The sequence below is a fragment of the Acinonyx jubatus genome, chromosome D3 (genome assembly GCF_027475565.1).
Source record: "Acinonyx jubatus isolate Ajub_Pintada_27869175 chromosome D3, VMU_Ajub_asm_v1.0, whole genome shotgun sequence".
In the NCBI taxonomy this organism is placed as follows: Eukaryota; Metazoa; Chordata; class Mammalia; order Carnivora; family Felidae; genus Acinonyx; species Acinonyx jubatus.
Window position 1 is genome coordinate 30,653,880 of NC_069392.1, and position 26,473 is coordinate 30,680,352.

At 40.5% G+C, this 26,473-nt stretch overlaps 1 pseudogene; it reads right to left on the reverse strand.

Moving 5' to 3' along the window:
• Positions 1–16,884: 16,884 nt before the first annotated feature.
• Positions 16,885–17,799, reverse strand: LOC106986352 (transcription elongation factor A protein-like 3; annotated as a pseudogene).
• Between the last annotated feature and the right edge of the window lie 8,674 nt (positions 17,800–26,473).

A 26,473-nucleotide genomic window follows, 5' to 3' on the forward strand; every position in this document is an offset into this window, starting at 1 on the left:
GACCCTCTGGGCTTCCTTCTTTAGGTTAGGGAAGTTTTCAGCCATTATTTCTTCAGGTAAGCTATCCACCCCTTTCTCTATCTCTTCTCCTTTAGTAGCCCAATATTGCAAATGTTAATCTGTTTGATGTTGTCCCATAACTCCTTTAAGTTACCCTTTTTTTAATTCTTATTTTCTTTTTGCTGCTCTGATTGAGTTCCACTGTCTTCTTTTTTTTAAGTTTATTTATTTTGTGAGAGAGTGAGTGTGTGCATGTATAGGAGAGGCACAGAGAGAGAGGGAGAGAGAGTGTGTGCACAATAGGGGAGGCACAGAGAGAATCTGTGCAGATAGCACAGAGCCCAACATGCAGCTCAAATGCATGAACCATGAAATCATGACCTGAGCCAAAATCAAGAGTAGGATACTTAACCGACTGAGCCACCCAAGTGCCCTGCTGTTTTGTCTTCTAGCTGACTGATCCTTTCCTATGCTTCATCTTGTCTGATGTTGAACCCCTCTAGCATATTTTTTTCAATTATTATATTCTTCAGCTGTGTGATTTCTATTTGATATTTTCTTACATTTTCAATCTCTTTGTTGAAGTTCTCATTGTGTTCATCCATTCTTTTTTCCAGTTTGTTTGTCTTTTTAAAAATGTTTTCATGTTTATTTATTTTTGAGAGGTGGGGAGGGGCAGAGAGAGACAGAGACAAAGAATCTGAAGCAGGCTCCAGGCTCCAGGCTCTGAGCTGTCAGCACAGAGTCCAATGCAGGGCTTAAAGTCACAGGTCGTGAGATCATGACCTGAGCTGAAGTTAGAGGCTTAACTGACTGAGCCACTAGGCACCCCTTGGTGCTCTTTTTATAACCATTACTTGAACTCTTTTCAGGTTAAGTTACCTAAGTTTTTTTTCCTCTCCCCTGACATTTTATCTTGTTATTTCATTCAAAATGCATTCTTCTGTTTCTTCATTTTGTTTGTTGGTCTGTGTTGGGTTCTATACAGTAGACAAAACAACCTCCTCTCCCATATTAGAGGAATGGCCTCATGTAGGAGATGAAATTTATCATTCAACCCTGCATCAGGTCTTGGTTGCCTCTCAAACCTTTGTGCTTGTCCAAGCAGCCTATTATATATTTTAATAGCTCCCAGTGCTTGAGGATGTGCCAACTCTTGTCTGTGTACCAAAAGGGAGGATCTCAGCACCTAGATTCAGGCTGACTGGATGCCAGACCTCCAGGCACCAGCTTTTTAAAGTATGGAAATATATACATTCCTGTGGAACCACAAGTGTAAGCCCTGATGGCCATTAGAGCCAGGTAGTCTGGAGGCGTTCCCTGGGCAGCAGTCATAGAGATTGGGACTGCAGGTGAGTGTATAAGCCCTTTTCTGGCTGATCCCAGTGAAGAGGAGCAAGGCAGAGGGATAGCACCAAAATGGCATCCACAGCTTATGTTCCTGGAGAGCAGTTCTGTACGCCATTAAATTAAGTCTGCCCCTCAGAACAAAGATCCAGGACAAGCAAAGAGGCCTCTTTCTCTTTCACAGAAAGACTAGGCAGTGTGCCTCAGTCCACTCTCTGTGCAATGTCCTGGGAGTGATAGTCTACCAAGAATCATCTCTCCAATTGCCACACTCCTGTGGTACCAAAGAATGCAAACTCCTTTACAGCCACTAGAGCCAGGTGATCAAGGGGCATTCTCACAAAAAAACAGAGCACCAGATGTGTGTAAAGCTCCCCTCCATGAGACACTGGCACTCTGGAGTATGGCAGAGAGTGAGTATGAAGATAGTGCCCACCCTCTGAGGTCTCTGGAAAGAATGTAGGTACAAGATGCATATTTAATTAGAAGCCTGCCCCTGGGGCACCTGGGTGAAACGTCTGACTCCTGATATCAACTAATGATCCCCCTGTCATGGGATCAAGCCCCACATGGGGCACTGATCATGGGGCCTTCTTGGGATCCTCACTCCCTCTCTCTCTCTGCCCCTACCCAGCTCGTGCACACACTCATGCTCTCTCTCTCTTAAAATAAATAAATAAATGAATAAATAAATAAGCATTTAAAAAAAGAAGGCTTAGGGCACCTGGGTGGCTCAATCAGTTACGTGTCCCATTCTTGATTTCAGCTCAGGTCATGATCTCACTGTTCGTGGGTTTGAGCTCTGCATCAGGCTCTGTGCTGTCAGTGTGGAGCCTTCTTGGGATTCTCTCTCTCTCCCTCCTTCTCTGCCCTTTCCCTACATGCGCACACTCTCTTTTTCTCTCAAAATAAATAAGTAAACTTAAAAAAAAAAAAGAAGCCTTCCCCTCAGGTCACAGTCATGGTGATTGGCTAATAGACCTCCTTCACAGAAAGAATGAGCTCTGGGTCTGCTGCCTCTTGCTGTGCCCTGGGGGTGGTAGCTATTTAAGAACTCTTTTTCTGTTTGTTGTAGTCCTGTGGGACCCACATTGTAGGTCCCACTGGCCACCAGAGCCAGGTAATATACAGGTGTCCCTGGCAGCTGTAGCAAAAATCAGGGTGTCAGACAAGGGTATGAGCTCCCCTCTGGGTGACACCAATTATTACAGTCCCATAGGACCAGGAGCACAAGCTCCCTTGGCCTCCAGAGCCAGGTGATCAAGAGACATCCCATAGGTGGCAGCTGCAAAAATCAGGGCACCAGACATGTGTAAAAGCTCCCTTCAAGGAGATGCTGGTATTCTGGGGCACATGAAAGGGAGAGCTCAGAGATGGCACCCACCAGTCTGGGTCCCCATGGAGTGTTCCAGCAGGCTCCTTAATGTCTGTATTAAATTATATGCCTGCCCCTCAGGGCAATGCTTTAATGTAAGCAGGTGAAGCTCCCTCACTTTAAGTCTGGGCACCTGGGGCCCAGGTGAATTGGGTCCTGGAGCAGGTGAGTATGAAGGAGTGAGCCCTTTTAGAGCTGTTTCTCAGGTCACTAGAGTCTTGTGGGTCTTGGGACATAATAAGCCCTGTTGTCTTTCACAATTAGATGTTTTAGTGTCTTGTCTCTCAAGTGTATGTCTTTTTTTTTTAATTTCTATGTATTTATTTTGAGAGTGACAGCATGAGCAGGGGAAGAACAGAGAGAGAGGGAGAAAGAAAATCTTAAGCCATGCTGTAAGTATGGACTCTAACTTAGGGCTTGATCCCATGAACTGGTAGGGTCATGATCTGAGCTGAAATCAAGAGTCAGACACTTAACTGAATGAGCCACGCAGACACCCTTCCAACTCTTTTTATCTGCCTTTTTCATCATAGTCATCCTAGCACATGTGAAGTAGTACCTCATTGTAACTTTGATGTGAATTTCCCTTGTGGCTAATATTAGTAGTGTTTCCTATCATCATGGTCCATACCTTGCTCAGGTGTTTCTTCTGAAACACCTTTTCTTTATGCCCTCAAGAGCTGTTGAATGCTAATGTCTGTGAATAAACTGTGGTGAATAGATGTGCTCATTACTTTGACTGTGATGATGGCTTCACATGGTATGCACATGTCAGAACTTACCCAATTGTATACTTCTAAGTATGTTTGGCCAGTTGTATATAATTTATATCTCAATAAAGCTGTCAAAACAACCCCCGGGGCATCTGGCTGGCTCAGTTGGTAGAGAATCTGAGTTGATTTCTGGGTCGTAAGTTTGAGCCTCATGTCGGGTATAGAGATTAAGGGGAAAAAAAGGGAGCAAAGAAATAAAACAACTAAAAACCCAAATAACCACCGCAACCCCAAAAGTGATGATGGTCCATGCCAGCTGCCTGAACAATTGTATCACCTCTTTCTACAAGGTTTCTGGACTCTATTTTTGTCTGAGAGCCCTTTTGCCTATTTGTGTTAATATTGTAATGTGCCTCAAAATGCCTTGGGCAATAGGCCTGATAGAGCAGAATGGTCTATGAGCTTCTGAGAGGGTGAAGGGCCCTCTGGGGGACACTCAGGGGAGGAAGCATGCTGGAGGGGACAGGTGAGAAGTGGCTAATATACAGGCTCTCTGGCACCCTCTGACAAGGGAAAGCCCAGGCGGTGGCTCAGTGTTCCTACATGATGCACCATCAACCCAGGGCCCCTGGAGCAGCTCCAGGTCTAAGCTCTTTACATTCAAATCGACCCCACATCTCAGGCACAGACAACAAATGATCTTAACCTGGAAACAAATCTCTATTTATAAACAAGTGGGAGTTTTAGTAATATCATTTATATGTCTATGTGTCTTGACTGATAGTTTCACACACGGAGGGCACTAACAAATGCTAATTCTTAAGAACACTAAATAACCATAAGATGATAAAGTCAGTATCACTTAATAATTACAATCAAGGAGATAATTAATAATTAAACTCTAAAGAAAGAATACAGAAAATAGCTCATGTAAACTCAATTCTCTTGTACTTTCCATTAAATTCATTAAAGAAGAAAATTTAAAAATCACAATAAAATTTACAATATCATATTCTTGAAAGATGAATTAGGACCCCATAACAACATGAAAAAACAAAAACACAGTGATCTGGTCTCTAATGATGAATTACATCCTGAGTTTGCCAATCAACATAAGCAGTGAAAGATAGGCATGCATTATAGATTGCATAAACATCCATGAAGACCATGTAAAATGTGAATGTATGGATTCTGCTATTGAGAAAATTAAACCATAAGTAAATATATGTACTAGTCACATATGTATTAAATATGTATGTGGAAACTTTATATAAATAGAAGTTATAACACATGTAAGTGAAAAAGCCATTTTAATATGGACCAGAAAGTAAAACCTATACATTTCGATAAGTAATACATCCCTGTGAGATGAAGTTGGTGACACTAAATGTGCAGCATAGAGAAGCAAATGTTTCTGTGCATGTTTCTGATGACATGAAGGCACATCCCAGGTTGGCAGCGGGCCCTTCCTCTGCAGACTACCCAGTGTGGAGTAGCTCGGGCAACTCTCCCTCAAACTTCTCATGTAATCCTGAAATGATTCCCCACGTTGGTGATTTGTTTCTAAAGTCCTGCCCCAAACATCCCCGAGCTACAGTAACACCTTCAATTCAACGATTCTATGTGTAAATCCACTTAAACTGCTCAAATGTCAAACACAGTTATAAGGCTCTGGAAACTCTCCCTTTTTTACTCATTTACAACTGTGTCTTCATGTAACACGTCACTGATACCAGGCAGAGATTTGATCACACCTTAGTGCAGTGATTTACGGCTGCTTGAAAATGCCTTTTTAAAGTCCAAACAATTTACCAATTATCTCTTTTTTGTTTATTTATTTATTTTGAGAGAGAGAGAGAGAGCAGGGGAGGGGCAGAGAGAGAGAGGGAGAGAGAATTCCAAGCAGGCTCTGTACTGTCAGCACAGAGCCCCAAGCAGAGCTTGATCCCATGAACCATGCGATCATGACCTGAGCCAAAATCAAGAGTCATACACTTAGCCAACTGAGCCACCCAGGTATCCCTGAAATATTTTCTCATGTGAAGAGTGTATTAATAAATTAGATTATAAAGTCTATCACAGTAGATAAATGTTCTGATTGGTCTATAGCCACTAATAATGCTTATATAAATTTAATTTTCCCAGAATTCCCAGAAAATATAGAAACTGAACTTCTAATACTTTATTTATTTAATATTCTAACCTTTTAAGAGAAAATCTTTCTCCCCAAACTTCTATCACTTATAGCATTTTTCTGTAAGAAACTAAGTTAATATAATCAAAGCGATTAAACAAATCACACTAGGTTAATAAATTTGGTTTAAAAACATCTAATATGCTTTTTTTCTTGATTTTTACCTATGTGAAGTGTAATGCAAGCATACATTTTATTTTTTATAAATTTGAGTTTGTTTTATCCTGGATAGATTAGATAATCTGAACTTCCTACTCTTCTTATATTGATCAAATAAGCTAATATTTCCATATAAAGCAGATTTAAAAAATGTAAAATTGTGTTAAACTGTATTGAATCATAAATCAGCAAACTTTGTTATAAAACAGTAATTATGTTCTGGAAAATGTTATTTTTACATATCATTTCCAAAGTCCTTAATTAAGTTTAAGACTTTGCATTAATATTAAGGTAGTCAACAGATAATCTTTAAATACTTATTTCTTCTTATTTTTATATGTCACAGAGTGGTGATGCCTTTGGGAGATGTTACAAATGTGTCCATTTTTACCACTTTGACAGGTGCGCTATAGGGGTCTTCTATGTTTGTGAACCTCACAGCTGTGGTGGATGTGGGAGCACACAGCCAGGGAGCCCCATTGAAGAGGAACACACTGCCAGTCTCCTCCTCCTTAGCAGAGCCACCTCACCTGAGAGTGACCACTGAGCAAGGAGGGCGTTCACAGCCCCAACTATTGAGCCATTGCAGGACCCCTTTCTCTGTCACTTCTAGTCCTATAGGCCCTGACTCCTCCCTCTGCCCAATTCTGCTTCCTCCCTCTCCTCCCAAGTGTTGGACCCTAGAAACCATCTGCATCCCAGCAATTGCTCCAGAGACCCCCACGTGTGGCGATTGAGACCATACCAGGAGCAACAGTGGTAAAGAAATATGACAGTGCACTCAGGATGTGCTTTTGTTTATCAAGGAAAAAGAGATTCGTTTGTCTAAAGTTTTTATTTACTACAGATTGGGAAAAAGGGCTGTGAAAGATACAACTTGAATGAAAATAGTAAGTTATAGAAGGTTTGAAGACAGTGAACTTTATTTTCCTTGGTTTGAAACGTTGCAAATAATGGTCTGAAAAGAAATATGAATTGTGTTAAACTTTTGTAAAATTTGTTCATACTTAATGGATTTGTTCATAAGAAAGTATACAAGTGTATGAATTCTTCACTGCCAAATATTATATTAATGCAAAACTGGAATTTGGGTTTCTCAGCATTGGGGTATTTAATTTGGTATTTAAAAAAATGACCAGGCACTTGGGTGGCTCAGTCGATTGAACAGCTGACTTCAGCTCAGGTCATGATCTCGCAGTCAGTGGGTTCAAGCCCCACATCAGGCTCTGTGCCAACAGCTCAGAGCATGGAGCCTGCTTGGGATTCTGTGTCTGCCTCTCTCTCTGCCACTCCCCCACTCATGGTGTGTGTGTGTGTGTGTGTGTGTGTGTGTGTGTCTCTCTCTCTCAAAAATAAATAAACGTTAAAAAATTTTAATAAAAAATAAGTGAAAACAAAAAACAAAATAAAAATGATCATAAGTTACTAAGATGATCCTACATCAACTTGGATAACAAAGATGTCAAAAACTTAAATGTCAGAAAAATTAGGAATATTCCACTCATGAGTTCGAAGCCATAGAAAACTGAACAGATATATGATGTGTGAGTGAATGTGTATGTACGTGTGTGTTCAGGAACCTGGATTTAAAACCATAGAAAGGCAAAGGTGTAAGTACCCTGGCACTCAGGAGAAGAGTTAGTCTTTGGGGCAGGAAATTTCTGGTATGGAGACAGAGCTAAGCTAATGGCCACATCTCTGGTGACACTCAGGCTTCCATATTGGAAGTAGTGGGGCTCCAAGGATGCCAGGCCCCTGCAGGTAGTGGTGGACAGGTGTGTGAAGCTATTGCCTCTGGTCTGGCATGGGCTTGGGCACTGTCACCAGGTACTCATGAGGAAGAGTACCAGTTGGCCCCTCTGTGAGACCTACAGCGGATGAGAGCTACCATTCCACCCTGCCTTCCCAACTTCAGGAGGATTTCTCTTTGGGCTCCCTCTCATCCAGCACCATGCAGAGGGGGGATTCTGGAGACACACTGCTAGCTAAACCAAGCCAGGGGAAAATTTACATCCTAACAGAAAGATGAGTCATCAAGCGTCGTGGAAGGAATCCACTTCAAGGGACAGTCATTTATACATTTAGAGTTGACATTGCTTAGATACTGTCAGCTTATCCCAGGGAACTGAGTTAGGATTTCCAGGATTCTCTGTAGTTCAAAAGCAGTGAATTTTAGGTACAAGATCCCTTGTAATAAGAATTAATTAAAGACAGCCAAATGGATGAGTGAAGGAAACCTATGTTTTATTTTCTGATTAGAATATGATGAAGCCCTTTCTCTTTCTTCTCCATCTTTCTCTAACCTTTCATTTAATAGACTATTCTTTTGCCAGTTGATATGAAATACTGTTTAATATTTTATTCTTAATTCTATCTCAGGAATCAGAAACAAATAGTTTTACTGAGTTTATTTGCCTCGAATGGCATTATTTTCATACTTTCAGTAAGAATCTGTCCCCATTTTTATCTGGATAAAACCGGAAAAAAATTATGCAACTTTGTTTGCATTTTCTGTGGTGTTTTATATGACAATAATTCCATTTGATCAGATGTGACAAACTGATCATTGAGGAACATGGCCTGGACTTCATATGTGGTAATCATGCCTCGAAAGCCCTCCTGAGGAAAAGGTTTGCTGCCGTTTACAAAAGTAAGGAAGGGCATTTTCTGGCAGGCTGGGAATCTTAGCAGATTTTCAGACCTCAAGGAGAGTGGAATTCACCCTCTTTTATAGGTTCTGCAGGCAATACTGAGTGGAGATTCATTCTGTGCGTTTAGTGTCCCAGCCTCAGGGTAGAACATATAAGAGAATTTTTAAATCTCTGGAAGGGTAAAGGCTATTGAAAATGCAGTCCTTGTATCCTCATGCAATCTCCAAAGTGAAGTTAATGTTCTGGTCTCATTTGTTACTCAAGACTTTGGGTTCTAGTTCTGTGGACAAACTATAAGGAGACTTACCTGGCCTAACGCCTCTGGTCGTACCTGTGTCAATAAATCAGCCAAGACACAGTGAGACCGGCCTTCCTGTGTTAAGGATAACATTGGGAGATTATTTATGATTACAAGGAACTATTAAGAAAAGAACTATACCAAACTTGTAAATAGGAAAACAGCTGATGGCCTGTTCTTTCAATGTTGCTCTAGCCAGCCACTGGGAAGGAGTCTAATTCTCCAGCAGTGTGAACCTTACTTTTCAGTTTTTGTTTTTGTTTTTTACCTTTTTTGTAATGTTTATTTTTGAGATACAGGGAGAGACAGAGCATGAGCAGGGGAGGGGTAGAGAGAGAGAGAGAGAGAGAGATACAGAATCTGATGCAGGCTCCAGGTTCTGAACTGTCAGCAAAGACCCCGGTGCGGGCTCAAACTCACCAACTGGGAGATCGTGACCTGAATCGAAATCGGATGCTTCACCAACTGAGCCACCCAGGCTCCCCTTCACTTAATATGCACTATTGACTAAGGTAATTTATAAACATGATAAGGTTAATGGTAACTTGTAGGAAACTGATAGCAACACAAAATATCCTTGCCCAATAGCAAAGAGTGAATTTTGTCCTGTAAACATACAAATGGTCACTGTCCACTGGGAAAGATTACAATCCACAGGTTATAGTTTTATTGCACTGACCAGTTGTTTTTTTCATGTTTTATTTATTCTTGAGAGAGAGAGAGAGAGTACGAGCAGGGGACGAGCAGAGTGAGAGAGGGACACAGAATTGGAAGTAGGCTCCAGGCTCTGAGCTGTCAGCACAGAACCGGATGCAGGGCTGGAACCCATAAGCTGTGAGATCATGACCTGAGCTGAAATCAGTCGCTTTACCTACTGAGCCACCCAGGAGCCCCTGCATTGACCAGTTTTGCATAGAATTTAACAATTTCATTCCTACAATCTTTCAGTGACTAAGATACTTTTTAAACTGGCTCTATCACCCTACTTGTCCCTTCATTGAGTTAAATAAGTCCTTGGCATGTGTTCATTCCTTAAAAAAAAAAAAAAAAAAAAAAAAAGAACAACATAGGGTGCTATTGCTCACGAAAACACCGGCTTCTCCTCTCTCCAGGCCTTCATATTCAGAGTGCCTGGGTTCTCACAGAGCTGCCACCCTCACCAGCCAATCCTCCTGTGGATATTGGCAGGTGTTCCCGAAGACTAGTTCCAGCACAATGCTACACAGGTCTCGGGCTTCCAGAAAGCCAGCTTTCAGGGTGCTTGGAGCAGAGGCTCTTCTCCTGACCTCGACCTCATATTCCCCACTTCAGCATCTACTCCAGGCTGGGGTCGCCTGGGCATGGTGGTCAGACAGCAAGACCGAGGAACAAGTGGTCTCCTGACACATCCCAGCACTTACCCTTACCTTTGGGGGCTGGTACTTTTCTGATAATGGCTCAAGCGAGTCTAGAAGCTGCACAAATCCCATCATTATGATAAAATTCTTTCTGTAGACCATTTACAGCTCCAGTTAAGTCGTTGACTTCATTGAGGGAGAAGATGCACCACTTGCAGACAGACAGGTGGGTGCAGGGGGCGCGCGGGGTGCTTCCCCGACACGCACCCAGGGAACCAAAGTCGCGTGCTCTTAGCCACCCAGAGGGTGTTGGTGGACTCCCCGACGTCCTCAAGTCGTCTGTCGTCTAAGGTGACACAGCTGGGAGGGCCCTTTCCCAATTCTCTGTCCTTACGCCTGCGCCACGCCCTGAGTGACTCCCTTCCTGACCCTCCCCCCTCCCCGGCTCCCCCCCCCCCCAGTTTCCCAGCACTTCTGTTCTCTTCCGTCTTCTGTTCCTTTGCTTTGTTCCTCTCCCTCAGCCCGCTATCTGAAGTCATCCCTGTCCAGACTCCAACAGTGCCTGTTTTGGGGCGGGGGCAGGGGGTGCTCGGATCAGGCCACTAGTGGTCCCTATGCTGTAGACCCGAGCCTCGCAGTGCCTGCCCGCTGTTCCCAGGGCTGCCTGGCTCAGCCACCCCTGCCCGGGAGGGCTGTCTGGCTTACTGTCCCCACGGGCCTCTCCTGCCGGACTTTACCACATTCTGCATCACCACCCACATGTGGAGGAATGTCCCCCACCAATCTGGGCTTTGCTCACCTTGGCATACCCGGCTTCCGACACAAAGCCTGATTTGTGGGAAGTGCTCCAAATGCGCTGAATAAACAAAAAGTCAAATCTGGTTTAAGTCTCTCATGCAGCACGGAAAGGGAGGTGTAAAGAAGTAACCAACTTGCCCAAGGTCCTGTGGCCAATTAGCGTCAGAACTGGGACCAAATCCCACGTCTGCTGGGGCCCCACTCTAACACTTGGAATCTGGGGTGGGGGCAGGTGGACACACTGGGCTCCTCGTGCTGGAGAATTCTGGGGTGAATACCAAGGATGACCCTGGGGGTGAATACTGACTGCAGTGGGGATGCTCAGGCCCCACCCACAGGCCCTCCTTTCTGCCTCTTCCAGGGGGGAGGCGGAGACACAGATAGAGCCCTTTCCATACTGCTGGGCAAGTCACCGAGCTCACTCTCTGGAAGGTAAGGGGAAGCAGAGGCCGAGAGGAAAGTGATGACAGTAACTATTATCCCAACGTGAAAATGTTTGTCCTCCCATGGTGGGTCTCTCACTGCTGGGACTATTTGCCCAGAAGCTGGAGAGCCTCCGTCAGCGGGGTTGGGGGAGAGGGGTCTTGTCCCTGGGGAGAGATCTGGGCCACATGGACTTTGACCCCTTTAAGCTAGGATTCAACTCTCCTGTCAGGCAGACAGACCGAGTCACACTGCCTGCGGTGAGGCTGCTCAAAGAGGACAGAATCTGGCCCCAAGGCCAAGCTGTCTTCATTCCTGGCTGGTGGCCTCCACAAAGGGATCCCAAGGTGCTCATACTGCAGGCTTTATTATCGTTCTCTCCTCCTCCAGAACAACTGCACTTCTCCTAGGCTTCCAAAATCTATTCTTGGGACTTTGTTCTGGCTGAGTACACTTTGGCCAGCAAGCAGCACACTCTGTCGTCGCCATGCACCTTATGCCAACCCTAATGCTCTGATTCCAGGACCCCAGCTTGCCCTGGCAATCAGCACCACGCAGATGGCCTCACCACGGACCGCAAAACTGAAGGGACAGTGTCTCTCAACAAATGGCATTCACATAAACATAAAATTCAAACCATTCTTGTTTGTTTCAAGTAATCTCTACACTCAACGTGGGGCTCCAACTCACCACCTGAGATCAAGAATCTCATGCTCTTCCTTCTGAGTTAGCCAGGTGCCCCAAACCCCACTTTGTGACCTGCCAAATGATGTTCTTGCCTGCTAGAATGACAGTGGTGATTTCTTGAGGACACAGTGTCCAGCTCAAGTGGCCCTGAGTCCAACACTGCTGTCACCTGCTGCTAACCAGCTCTGGCATCCTGTGTCTTCCCTGGGAGATAATTTTGTACAGAGACCAAGGAAGCGTCAGCTTCAGGAAGGTGGACTGCCCTTCAAGGGGTGGTGCAAAGAGGCCTGGAGTCAGAATGCGAAGACTTGGGTTCTAGTCTTGGATATGCCCCTTCATACTGTGCAGTTGGCGCAGGTCACTTAATGAGTGCTTCAGTTTCCTTATCTGAGGAATGGGGATTACTATTCTTTCTTTTTTGCAAGATTACTCGAACCATATAACCGTTTCCTTAGCCAATACTACAAACAATGCTCAATTGTTCATTGACTTATTACTTCCTAAGTAGTCCTTTTACTTTTTTTCTCTAAAAGTATTTTAGTCTTTTAGCCATTGAAAAAGACAGCACCAGATTACCCTTTCCCAAATAAACTTACTTCTTGCACAAAAACACTCCCTACTCACTGCTACTGAACTGGATACATAAAAATGGTTAAAATGGTAAATTTTATTCTATTTTAATTTTTCTACATGCACATAAAAAGCACTCCCTACTATCCATCTCAAACTGGAATGTTCCTGTCACTCCTACATACCTGTCATCATCCCTCAGGTGGCCAACCCAAGCTCCACCCTCTCATGGTGCCTCCCCTGCTCTGCACCAGTCCACAAAGTGCCTCCTTCCTTTCCTTCTCATCAGGGCACCTGTCACCCACTGGCCACAAAAACTGGCCACAACAGTCAGAAGGCTGATGGCCAGCAAGAGACCAAGACTTCCATCACATTGGCCAACACCTTATGCAGGAGGGACACTTAATACTTGTTTGTTATTCAGCTGATTTCCCCATCCACAGTGAAGGGAGGGAGGTGAGGTTCAGGCATTTCAGGGACGTGACTCCTTAGTAGGGTGTTCTTTAGTTCCTCAAGAATTTTGCTCCCTGCATCCTTTTGATGTCCACATTAATTTCTATTGCTGTCATAATAAGTACTAGAAGGGAGTTATATCAGCCAGGTGGCAGAATAGGAAGCCCCAGATCTCAGTTCCCCACAGAGATACACAACTGAACAACAATGTATGGTCCAAAACAGCTTTATGAGAACTCTAGGAACCAAGAAATAAGTCATATTACCCCAGGCAAACTCAAAGCCAAGAAGAGACAAATTGAAACAGGTAAGAAGAGCTGTTTAATTTCAACCCAATAGCCTTTCCCCCAAGCTGGAAAGCTTGATGCAATAGGGAGAAAGCATCCTGCATGTAGCTTCTTCCTCAGGACGGAAAAAAGAAGTGTGAATTTTATGTCCAATATTCCAGCTTTTCAAGAGACTTCCTGAGGGACTGGCTTTGGTCTTGCCTGCCTCAGAAGGTTGATGGAACCAACATACTTTGGATATGTGGGGCTGTGGAAAGCAAAAGAAAGCGCAAAGCCTTGTTGCAGCACCAGAGGACTTGCAGTACCATAGACAGACACCAGAGGAAGTGAGACATTATGAGTTTTTAAAAAAGAAAAAGCAGGGCACCTGGGTGGCTCAGTTGGTTAAGCGTCTGACTTCGGCTCAGGTCATGATCTCATGGCTCGTGAGTTCAAGCCCTGCATCAGACTCTGTGCTGACAGCTCAGAGCCCGGAGCCTGCTTCATGTTCTATGTCTCCCTCTCTCTCTCTGTTCCTTCCCTGCTCATGCTGTCTCTCTCTGTCTCTCAAAAATAAATAAACATTTAAAAAATCAAAAAAAAAAAAAAGAAAGAAAGAAAAGAAAAAGCAAATCTCTCTGATTGGGAAATGGCCATACAAGCCCAGAGAGGACATATCCCCAGAAAAGGTTTGAGAGTCTCCCAGCATCTCTAACTATGCTGATTGGTGAGGTCTTTTCCTGTATGAAGCCAGTCAAAGAGCACAAATTTTTTTTTTTTAAAAAAAAGAAGAAACAAGGAAACATGGCCCAATCAAAGGGGAAAAACACATCTCCAGAGACTGATCCTAAAGAGATAATATATTAATTGCCTCACAAAGAACTCAGAATAATCATCTTTAAGAAGCTCAGTGCACTACAAGAGACTACAAATAGACAATCAAGGAAAATCAGGAAAAAAATGCATGAAAAAAATGAAAATATAAACAAGGACATAAACATGTAAAAAAGAACCAAACAGATTCTGGGAAGATGGCAGCATAGGAAGCACCAGGAATCTTTCTCCCCATCTAGACAATAATTGCACTGGCAGAATCTTCTGCTATAATTATTTTGGAACTCTGGAGTCTATTGAAGCTTGCAACTTCCAGAGGAAGGCTTAGATGAAAAATTTTAGTTAATTTAAGTCCATTTTAGCTCTTACCACAGTAACAGCTACTATCCCCCAACCCTTAGCCATGTGACAGGCAGGAACACAGGCATGTGTTCCTGAAGTAGCTTGCTTGCAACTTGCAGGATCCAAGGTGGGCAGAAAGGACTTTGTCTTCCAAACCTTGGAGATAATATTCCCTGAGTGTTGATCGTTGCTTCTGATCACAGAAGAGAACACACAGAAGTGAGCAGCCATTCTTATACTGCCCAATTGTAGCAAGCCCCTCCTCTCTCTGGCTGGAGTGACTTCTTGGGGATTTAAAGAACCAATGTCTACCTCCCTCCTCATATTTCATCTTTCTATTTTTTCCCTCTGGGGAGCCAGGCATAAAGACTAGGACATTCAAAAACAACTGTATATAGGAGGAATATTAGAAAGTAACCATACATGCCCAAAGAAAAGCTCAGAAGATACCTGAAAAGACCTTAAATTCACACCTGAGAATGACCCTTGCCACAGAGAAAACCAACAAGAACCAAAAAACGATAACAATGACAAAACCCAGCAAATACTGGGGAAAGGGGAGAATTGATTTCCACAGTTGCCACATTCTTAGAACATTCAAATATCTAGTGTTGAACAAAAAATCATAAGGCACACAAAGAAAACAGGAAATTATGGTCTGGTCCATTCAGAGGAAAAAAAAGAAATCAACAGAGAAAAATAAATCAAACAGCAACAGGTATATTAGACCTGGTGGCAGGTATACTAGACAAAGACTAAAACAGCTATCGTAACAATGCTCAAAGAACTAAAGGAAGATGTAGATAAAGTCAAGAAAATGATGTGTGAGCAAAATAAAAACATTGATAAAGAGGTAGAAAACCTAAACAGAAACTGAAAACAAAGTCTGGAGCTAAAAAATTCAATAACTGAAATCAAAATTTCTCTAGAGGGAATCATAGGCAGAACTGAGCAGGCAGAAGAAAGAATCCATGAGCCTGAACATAGGATAATGCAAATGATTGAATCTGAGGAACTGAAAGAACAAAGATTGAAGAAATGTGACCAGAAGCTGAGGGACTCATGGGATACCATCAACTGGACTAACATACAGATTGTAAGAATCTCCAGGAGGAAGAAAGAGAGAGAAAGAGACAGAGAGAATATTTGAAGAAATAATGGCTGAGAACTTCCCAAATGTGATGGAAGACACAAACGTAAACATCTAAGAAGCCCAGTGAACTCAAACTCAAAGAGACTGACACTGAGATACATTATAATAAAACTTTCAAAAAACAAAGAGAGAATCCTGAAAGTAGCAAGAAAGAAAATAATTATCACATACAGGGGATCCTCAATAAGATTTTCAACAGATTTCTCATCAGAAACTTTGTGGTCAGAAAGCAGAGGGTTGATATATTCAAGGTGTTAAAAAAATTGTCAACCAAGAATCCTACCTGGCAAAACTGTCCTTCAAAAGTGAGGAAGAAATTAAGACATTCCCAAATAAACAGAAGTTGAAGATGTATGTGACCACTAGACCTGCCCTTCAAGAAATACTCAAGTGAGCAAGGTATAATGAAAGGACACTATACAGTAACCTAAAGCCATAAGAAGAAATAAAGATCTAAATAAAGGTAAATTCAATGGTAATTATCAAAGCTAGTAGTATTGTAACAGTGGTTCATAATTCTACCTTTTAAAAAAATGTTTATTTGAGGGAGGAGGGGCAGAGAGAGAGAGGAAGAGATTGAATCCCAAGCAGGCTTCATGCTGTCAGCTCAGAGAACAACGTGGGGCTCCAACTCACAAACTGTGAGATCATGACCTGAGCCGAAATCAAGAGTCAGATGCTTAACCAGCTGAGCCACCCAGGAGCCCCTGATTCTGTTTTTTGTTTTGTACCTGATTTTTAAAACCTAATACATTTAAAAATCAACAACAACAGCTAATGTTCTTCAGGCTAGTACTATTGTCACTTGGTTTGTAATTCCAAATTTTGTTCCTACATAATTTAAGACATTAATGCATTTAAAGAATTATTAATTTATGTTTGGGGACACACAATGTATAAAGATGTTATTTGATGATATCAACAACCAAAAGGGGTGAAGACAGAGCTATAGAGAAGCAGAGTTTTCGTATGTAATTACTGAAGTTAAGCTGGTATAAATTCAAATTATAGTGTTATAACTTTAGGATGTTAAATGTAATCCCCATGGTAACCAAAGAGAAAAATAGCTACAGAATATACACAAAAGGAAATGAAAAAAGAATTTAAATACTTCACTATAAAAAAATCAAACATGATAGAATAGTAATACAGGACATAAGGGACAAAAAAAGCTATAAGGCAAATAGCAAACAGCTATAACAAATAGCAAAATGACAGAGGTAAGTCCCTCCTTATCAGTAGTTAGTTGAAATGTAAAGAGAATGTCAAAAGACAGAGGTTGACAGAATGTACAAAAACCACATGACCCAACTATATTCTGCCTACAACAGACTTCACTTTATTTTTTATGTGTGTGGTTCTGAAACTGTTTTTCTTTATTGTTATTTTACAATGTACCATGAACAGCTTTTTAATGCACATGGGTGAAAATCTCCTACTGAAAGACAGAGAATACTGTAGTTGGATCGAAAGGCTGCTGGCAACAAGAGAGACACCTAAAGCAAAGTATCAGCTTAAGGTTAAAGCACATAACCTAGCAAATTCCTGTCAGGAAAAGTAGGGTCAGCAATATTCTCATCAAAGAAATTAGAATTGAAGGCCAAAGACATTAAAGATGTGGTATATCATGTAATCCCCTTTGGCCCCTACCTATACCCCTCACTCTCCTGACAATTTTAGGGTGAATGGATCCTGTACATCTCTTTGCACCCAATGAAAACAACCCATTTTCTTTCTTTTTTTTCTTAGCTCTTCCTGAGCCCTTATCTACACATTCTCTTATCATCTCCTCATTGCCCAAGTGTCTTTCCTGTAATTCCTCATGATAGTCCTTGGGGGAATTTTCCATCCCCCTGTCCATTTTTCTTTTTGCTTTCCTGGGCACATAATCTTCAGCTGCGGGATTTTTGATGGCCCATGGCCTACTCCCAGTTTTTCCCAGGGATTCTGGCTTGCCCTCACCATGTGGTTTTCTCTCATTTTTGGACATGCCCTGCTTTTCTTGCTTTCTCTCATCTTCTGGTTGTTTCTCATCATCTGGTTGTCCCTCATTCTGGATATTTCCTTCGTGCCCTGGATTCTCCTCCACTTCTAGGTTTTCTTCCTCTCTGATTTTCCTTCATTGTCAGACTCTGCTTCATCTTCTGGCTTGCCCTCAATTTCCAGCTTTGCTTCATTTTCATTGCAGAGTTTTTTCATGTTGAGATTTCCCCTTTTTTTCCTGTCTCTCAGGGATTCTGGACAGGTTCCTCCTCCTTTTCTAGCCTTGCTGAGTGCTGGGGACAGACACACAGACCTGGGGGCCCTGGGGCAGGCCTGTACTTTCTTGGTCTCACCAAAGCCCCCTCACCCACTGCCAGGCAGCTCACAGAACTAGTTCTTCACAGGCAATGGTAGTGAATAGTGCAAGGACAGGACCACAGGGAAGGTGAGTGTGCTACAACAGACTCACCTGAGATTCAAAGACACAAATGGATTAAAAGTGAAAGGATGAGGGGCACCTGGGTGGCTCAGTCGGTTAAGCGTCCGACTTCAGCTCAGGTCACGATCTCACAGACAGTGAATTCGAGCCCCGCGTCGGGCTCTGGGCTGATGGCTCAGAGCCTGGAGCCTGTTTCAGATTCTGTGTCTCCCTCTCTCTGACCCTCCCCCTTTCATGCTCTGTCTCTCTCTGTCTCAAAAATAAACGTTAAAAAAAATTTAATAAAAAATAAAAAAATAAAAGTGAAAGGATGAAAAAAAGAGTCCATGTAGATAGTAACCAAAAGAGAGCAGGAGAGGCTATACTAATGTCAGACAGAATAGATGTTAAATCAAAAAAGTTTACAAGAGACAAAAAAAGACATTATACATTAATAAAATATTTAATAGAGTAAGAAGATATAACAGTTTAAACAGTTATGCACCTAATATCAGGCCATCAAAATATGTGAATCAAAAATATATTAGAATTGAAGGGAGAAATACACAGTTATAAAACAATGGTTGGAAACTTCAATATCCTACTCTCAATTTGGATAGAACAACCAGACGGAAGATAAGTTAGGGAATAGAGGACTTAAACAATACAGTAGACCAACTAGAACGGACATATACAGAACATTCTGCTCAACAACAACAGCATGCACAGTCTTCTGAAGTGCACATGAGACACTTTCCAGTATAGACCAGTATAGATTAGGCCACAAATTAAGTTTCAGTAGATTTATATATATATATATAATCTTATATTATATATTATATATATAATTATGGATTATATATAATTATATATAATATATTATATTATAATGTTATATATAAACAAAGTATCTGACAAAGTATCTTTTCTAACCACAGTGAGATGAGGTTAAAAATCAACAACAGACATAAAATTTGAAAATTCATTAACTTGTAAAATTAAACAATACACAATTAAACAACTGGCAGATCAAAAAATAAATCACAAGGGAAACTGCAAAATACTTAGAGATGAATAAAAATGAAAACACAGCATACCAAGACTTTTGGGATTCAGCAAAAGAAGTACTAAGTGAGAAGTTTATAGCTATAAGCACTTACATTAAAAACAGAAAAGAGGAGGGGTGCCTGGGTGGCTCAGCTGGTTAATCATCCAACTCTTGATTTCAGCTCAGGTCATGATCTCATGGTTCATGGGTTTGAACCCCACATTAGGCCTAGAGCCTGCTTGGGATTCTCTCTCTCTGCCCTTTCTCCTCTCTAAATAAATAAATAAACTTAAAAAAAAAAACAGGAAATATGGCCCTTTGTAGCAACATGGATGGAACTGGAGAGTGTGATGCTAAGTGAAATAAGCCATACAGAGAAAGACAGATACCATATGGTTTCACTCTTATGTGGATCTTGAGAAACTTAACAGAAACCCATGGGGGAGGGGAAGGAAAAAAAAAAAGAGGTTAGAGTGGAAGAAAGCCAAAGCATAAGAGACTCTTAAAAACTGAGAACAAACTGAGGGCTGATGGGGGGGGGTGGGAGGAAGGGGAGGGTAGGTGATGGGTATTGAAAAGGGCATCTTTTGGGATGAGCACTGGGTGTTGTATGGAAACCAATTTGACAATAAATTTCATATATTAAAAAAAAAAAACAGGAAAGAGGGGCACCTGGGTGACTCAGTCAGTTAAGCATCCTAGTCTTGATTTCAGCTCAGGTCATGATCTCATGGCTCATGGATTCGAGTCCTGTGTCAGGCTCTGCACTGATAGCACAGAGCCTGCTTGGGCTTCTCTCCCTACCCCCCCTCTGTCTCTTTCTCTCTGCTTCTGCCTCACTCATATACATCCCCCCTCTCAAAATAAATAAATGAACATTTAAAAAATAAATTTAAAAAATAAAAACAGGAAAGATCTCAAATCAACAACCTAACTTTACAACTTATAGAACTAGAAAGAGAAGAACAATCTAAACTCAAAGCTAGCAGAAGGAAGAGAATAATAAAAATTAGAGCAGAAATAGAAAAACAATAAAAAAATTAATGAAACCAAAAATTCTTTCAAACTGACAAACCTTAGCTAGATGGACTATGAAAGAAAGAGAAGACTCAAGTAACTAAAATTAGAAATGAAAATGGGCACATTACCACTGATTTGATGGAAATAAAGATGATCATAGGAAAATGTTATGAACAGCCATATACCAACAAATGGGATAACCTAGATGAAATGGACACATGTCTAGAACTAAAAACCTTCCAAGGCAAAATCACAAAGATGCAGAAAATATGAATAGATCTATAACTAGTAAGGAGATTGAATCAGTAATAAAAATCTCCCAACAAAGAAAAGCCCTGGACCCTATGGTTTCATTGATGAATTCTTCCAAACATTTAAAGGACAAGTAACACCAATATTTCTCAAATGTTTCAAAAAGTTGGAAGAGGAAGGAATACATCCTAACTCATTCTAAAAATCCAGAATTAACCTGCCAGACAAAGACAGTACAAGAAATGAAAACTATAGACCAATATCCCTTATGAACATTGATGCAAAAATCCTTAACAAAGTGCTAGCCACCAAATTCAACAACACATTAAAAGGATTATGCACCATGATCATGTGGGATTTTTTTCCTGGAGTGAAAGGATGGCTCAATGTAGAAAAAAAAATCAATTAATGTAATACACATGTTAACAAAATAAACAGAATGAACAAAAAACACACATAACTTTCATGGTGCCTGGGTGGCTCAGTTGGTTAAGCATCCAATTTTGGCTCAGGTCATGATCTCAAGGTACATGAGTTTGAGCCCCACGTTGGGCTCTGTGCTGACAGCTCAGAGCCTGGAACCTGCTTCTGATTCTGTGTCTCCATCCCTCGCTGCCCTTCCCCTGCTCATTCTCTGTCTCTCTCTCAAAAATAAACATTAAAAAAAAATTTTAAAACCACATAACTTTGTCAATTGATGCAATAAATTCATTTGACAAAATTCAGCATCCTTTTATGATAAAAAAAACTCAACAAATTTGGAATACGGGGAAACTACCTCAACATAAGAAAGGCCAGATATGAAAAGCCCACAGTGGACATCACACTCAATGGTGAAAGATGGAAAGCTTTTCGTATAAGATCAGGAACAAGGCAAGGATGTCCACTCTTGCCACTTCTATTCAACATAGTAGTAAATAAAAGTACTAACCAGAGAAATTAGGCAAGAAAAAGAAGTGTAGGGCATCCACATCAGAAAGGAAGAAGTAAAGTTATCTCTGTTTGCAGACGACATGATGCTATATGTAGAAAACCTTAAAGATTACACACACACACACACACACACACACACACACACACACAGGTTAGAAGTCATAAATGAATTCAACAAAGTTGCAGAATACAAAGTCAACACATAAAAAGCTGTTGTATTTTGATGCAGTGACAATGAACAGTCTGAAAAGGAAATAAAGAAAATACTTTTTACAATAGCACGAAAAAGAATAAAGTACTTAGGAATAAATTTAACCAAGCAGGCAAAAGACTTTCAGTTGGCACACTGAAAACTACAAAATGCTGAAACTCAAGAATATATGAACAAATGGAAAGAAACCATGTTTATGGACTGGTAAGCTTAGCATTGTTAAAATGTCCATACTACCCAAAGTGTCCTAGAGATTCAACACAATACCTACCAAAATCTCAGTGGCATTTTTTTAGAAATAGAGAAAACCATCCTAAAATTCATATGGAATTTAAGAGAATGATGAATAAGCAAAATAATCCTGAGAAAGAAAAACAAAGCTGGAGGCCTCACATTTCCTGAATTCAAAACATATTACAAAACCACAGTGCAGTTTTGCAAGATGAAAAAGTTCTAGACATCTATTGTACCACAAAGTGTTGATAGTTAATACAATACTGTACAACACTTCAAAATGGTTAAGATGGTAACTTTTATGTTTTGTGTTTTTTATCACATTAAAAAGAAATGGAAGATAAATTCTATGATGATAAAGACCTTGTCTTCAGGTCTAACACAGTGCTGGCACATAGTAGCTGTTCAATAAATATTTGCTGAATAAATTAATGAATTCATGAATTTAAATCCAATGCTTTTAACTATTCTGATGTTCTCTTTCTAAAGTGGTAATGGCCATCTTATTTTGAAGATTTGGAATTATCTTGTCTAGTCTGTTCATTTAGTGGAAAAAGAAACTGTAATTCAAAGCAGTTCTGTAATTTTTTCATGGTCACAAAACAACTTTATAGGAGGATTTCTGTAGAAATTATTGTATAGAAATGTTTTAAGTACTTACTTACACTAAATAAAATTATTTGCCTGGAAAACACATCACCACAGTCTTAGCACCTTAATCAAAACAAATGTCTTCTTCTGTAGTTCTGAAAGTCAGAAGTCCCCTTTGGTTTCACCAAGCTAAAGTTGGTGTTGGTTTGCTGCCTGTCTTCCTCAAAGCTTGTTCCCCTGTTGATTTGGTGGTTGGCAGAATTCAGTGCCTTATGGTTGTTGCCAGATGTCCCTGTTTCTCTGCTGGCTGTCAGCTGAAGGCCATTCCCCACTTTTAGAGGCCACCCACAGTCCGTGGCTCCATCCTCAAAGCCTGTACTGCAGAGCGGGTCCATCTCTCTCTGGTCACACTGGGAAGGGTTCTCTGCTCTAAGGACTCAAAGTCCACAATGTTAATCACATCTGCAAATCCCTTTTTTGGCAAGTAAGGGTCAGGGGACATCACAAGGGAGTGCACTTCTTTGGGAGGGGGGGCATTATTCTGCCTACCACACTGTCACTGAAATTTCTTTGTACACCTGTATTTGCTGTAAACTGTAGTTAAATCTAGAGATATGAACATACTCAGGCTTGATTTCTTTGGCAAGACTATGTTATAGTGTGGACTTCACAATGCACCAAAGGAGGAAATACAATGTCTTTCATTTTGTGAGGCTGAGATTAAACAGTGGGTGTGGCTGTCATCAGCCTGATGTACCCATTCCACATCAGCAGTGCCCAGATTGTCTGAGCAACCCTGGATGGCAGGAATAGGCCTTGGTCTATTCTTTCATTAAAGGTGGCATAATGGTAATGTTCTATTTTTCCTTCTTTATTCTGGACAATAAGCTGGAATTTGTCTATAAGAAAAAGGATTTCCCCTTATCAACTATTTGATTACTGTGAGTTACAGTTTTAACACAACTGCAGGATAAGTACATGATTGTTTTCTTTTATTTGCAAGTTTTCAGAAACAAAGTATTGGTTTCTTAGCATCCTCCAAAGGTAAGTGATGAGTTGTGACTTTTACTTGTCTCAGTATGAAGTCCTGGATTTAGACGTATTAAATGTGTTTCAACCCTTTGTAGTTACTATCCTTTTTAATGTTGAAATGGTCACATTTGTGGCCTAAGAAAACCCCTACAAGTTGGCATCTGAGTCTTTTTGATGTGACCCTGGCTGTCTGTGATGGATTCCTTGCTTTCTGGTGAGACAGGGTGTTCCGGATTCTGGACATATTATTCCTCAGGCCTGGAAGCAGTGTTTCTCCAGGGATGTCTGGTTCTTTTTCCTGGAAGGCAGGGGTGCCCTTTGCTCCTCAGTTAACATTGATTGTAGAATTTTTCAACAGACCGAGCCAGGAAATAAATTTTTTCAAAAGAAACATACCATGAGGTTATTCTACTATTCACAATTCAAACTTAGTATTAAAGAGTTTTTACTTAATTTGTTTAATTTCATACTTCTTTCTCTTCTCTTCTATTGAAAATTTTGGTTTCTAATGACATAATACAATTAAATATTTGCTTCAGCCTACCAAACTTCATAGCTTTTGAGTAACAATACCCATAATATTATTAGTAGTAATCATATGATTAATTGCTCATATACAATTCTTCACAATAGAGTTGAAGATGCATTTGTAATACTTTTTGCCCTTAGGATACATTCCACTAGGGATGCACAATTAAATTATTGAAGTAATTTGAAGTCATTTGAAGTAATTCTCTTTGTGTGGTGTGAATTAGTTTCACTTGTTTTATTTTAATTTTTTATTTTTACAGGTTGATTTTTTAACTTTAATTTAATATTGATTTATAATTATGTAACGTGTTTACATGGTTTTAAAGTCAAATCTACAAAGCAAAGTACATTCAAGTTAGGGTAACTTTCACCCTGTGTTTCCTCCCTCACACTAATATAATGATTTTTATTAGCTTTTTATTTATTCTTTCATTTTAAAAAAGTATGAACAAATACACATTTGTATTTGTAGGCCCCTGTACTAGTTTTCTGTGGCTGCATAACAAATCCTCACAAACTTAAGAGGTTTAACACAACACCCACTGACTAGCTCGCAGTTCTGTAGTTTGGAAGTCCGGCGCGGCATGGCTGGATTCTCTGCTCAGGATCTCATGAGGCTAAAATCAGTGTGTCGGTTGCCCCGTGCTCTCATCTGGAGCTTGGAGTGCCCCTTCTAAGCTCATTCCTTTGGTAGCATTCAGTTTGCCGCTGGCTGTCGACTTCTAGTCACTGTCACCTCCTAGAGGCCTCTCTCAGCTTCTTGGGCAGGTCATACCACAGCTGTTTGCTTCTTCCAGGCTAGCAGGAGCTCATCTTTAGTCTCCTTCTGCAACTCCAGGGAAAAAACCTGCCTTTTAAAGGGCTCATCTGATTAGGTCCCATCCACCCCAGATGCTCTCTCTTTTGCCAGGTAACATAAGATAATCCCAGCTGTGATCTGATTCTATTTAGAGGGCCACCCACACTCAAGGGGAGCATACAGGGTGTGTACGCAGGGGGTAGTAATCATGGGGACCACCTTAGGATCTGGCCGGCTATCTCCCCTTTCTTAGATAAAAGGTAGCATATAATTTACACCATTCTGAACTTCCTGTTTCCACTTAATGTTTCCTACAACTCATCCTAAATAAGGATATAGATACATTCCTTCATCCCCTTTGTTGTTGCTGTGGTTTCACTTCCATTTTATTATCTTAAAACTTCACATGCAGGAAATTTACTCTTTTTGGTGTATAGTTCTAAAAGCATAAATAAATGCACACAGTGATGTATCACCATCACAATCAAGATACAAAACAGTTTTATCACCCCCCAAACTTCCCCAAGCTGTCTTTTCGTAATCAACCCCTCACTCCACTTGTAATTCCTAGAAAACACTGATCTGTTTTCTGTACCAATAATTTTGTTTTTTCCAGAATGTCCTATAAACAGAATCAGACAGTATACAGCTTGTGAGTTTGGCTTTCTTTTTTTTTCACTTAGCAAACTGCATTTGACATTTATTCATGTTATTGCACCTATCAGCAGTTTATTCCTTTTTATTGCTGAGTAGTATTTCATTATGGTGTTTATCCATTCACCAGTTGAAAGACATTCGGGTTGTTTCCAGCTTTTTGGCTATTAAGAATAAAACTACTATTAACATTCATGTAAGGATTTTCCCATAAACACATTTTCATTTCTCTTCAGTTAATACTTAGGAGTAGGGTTGCTGGTTATATGGTATCTATATGTTTAATTTAATAAGAGATTGCCAAACTGACTCCAAAGTGACTATACCATTCTGCATTCCCACCAATGAATGAGAATTCCAGTTCCTCCACATCTTCATCAGCATTTGGTATTGTCAACTGTTTGTTCTTTTAATTTTTTGTGCTGTTCTAATAGATGTACACCGGTATCTCATTGGGGTTTTAATATGTGTGTCTCTAATGAATAATGATATTGAGTATCTTTTGTTGGCGTTAGTTGCCATCTGTTCCTCTTTAATGGAGAGTCTGTTCAAATCTTTTGCTCATTTAAAATTTTTCTTATGTTTAGTTTTGAGAATTCTTTACATGTGATGAGTACAAGTCCCTTGTCATGCATGTGATATCAAATATTTTCTCCCAGTCTGTGTCTCCTTTTTTCATTCTCTTAATATTATCTATTGTAGAACAGGATTTTTAAATTTGATAGAGTCCAATTTATCAACTTCTTCATTTATGCATCTTAATTTTTATATTGTATTTAAAAACTCTTTGCCTTTCTCAATGTCCCAAAGATTTTCTCCTGTGTTTTTTTCTAAAAGTTTTATGATTTTCAATTTTACATTTAAGTCTAAGGTCCATTCTTAATATAAAAATTTTGGTATAAGATGCAAGGACACATTAAAGTTAATTTTTTTTATTTTTTTCCTATTTGCTTTAAAATGTATTCATTAAATGCTAACCTCCAGATTATTTGGAATATTAAAGTGGAAAATATCTATAAACCTGACATCTCAGTTAAATTTTTATTAAATTTTCATTTTAATTCTAGTATAGTCAACATACAGTGTTACATTAGTTTCCAATGTACAATACAGTGATTCGACAATTCCATACGTCACCCAGTGCTCATCGTGACAAGCGCAGTCCTT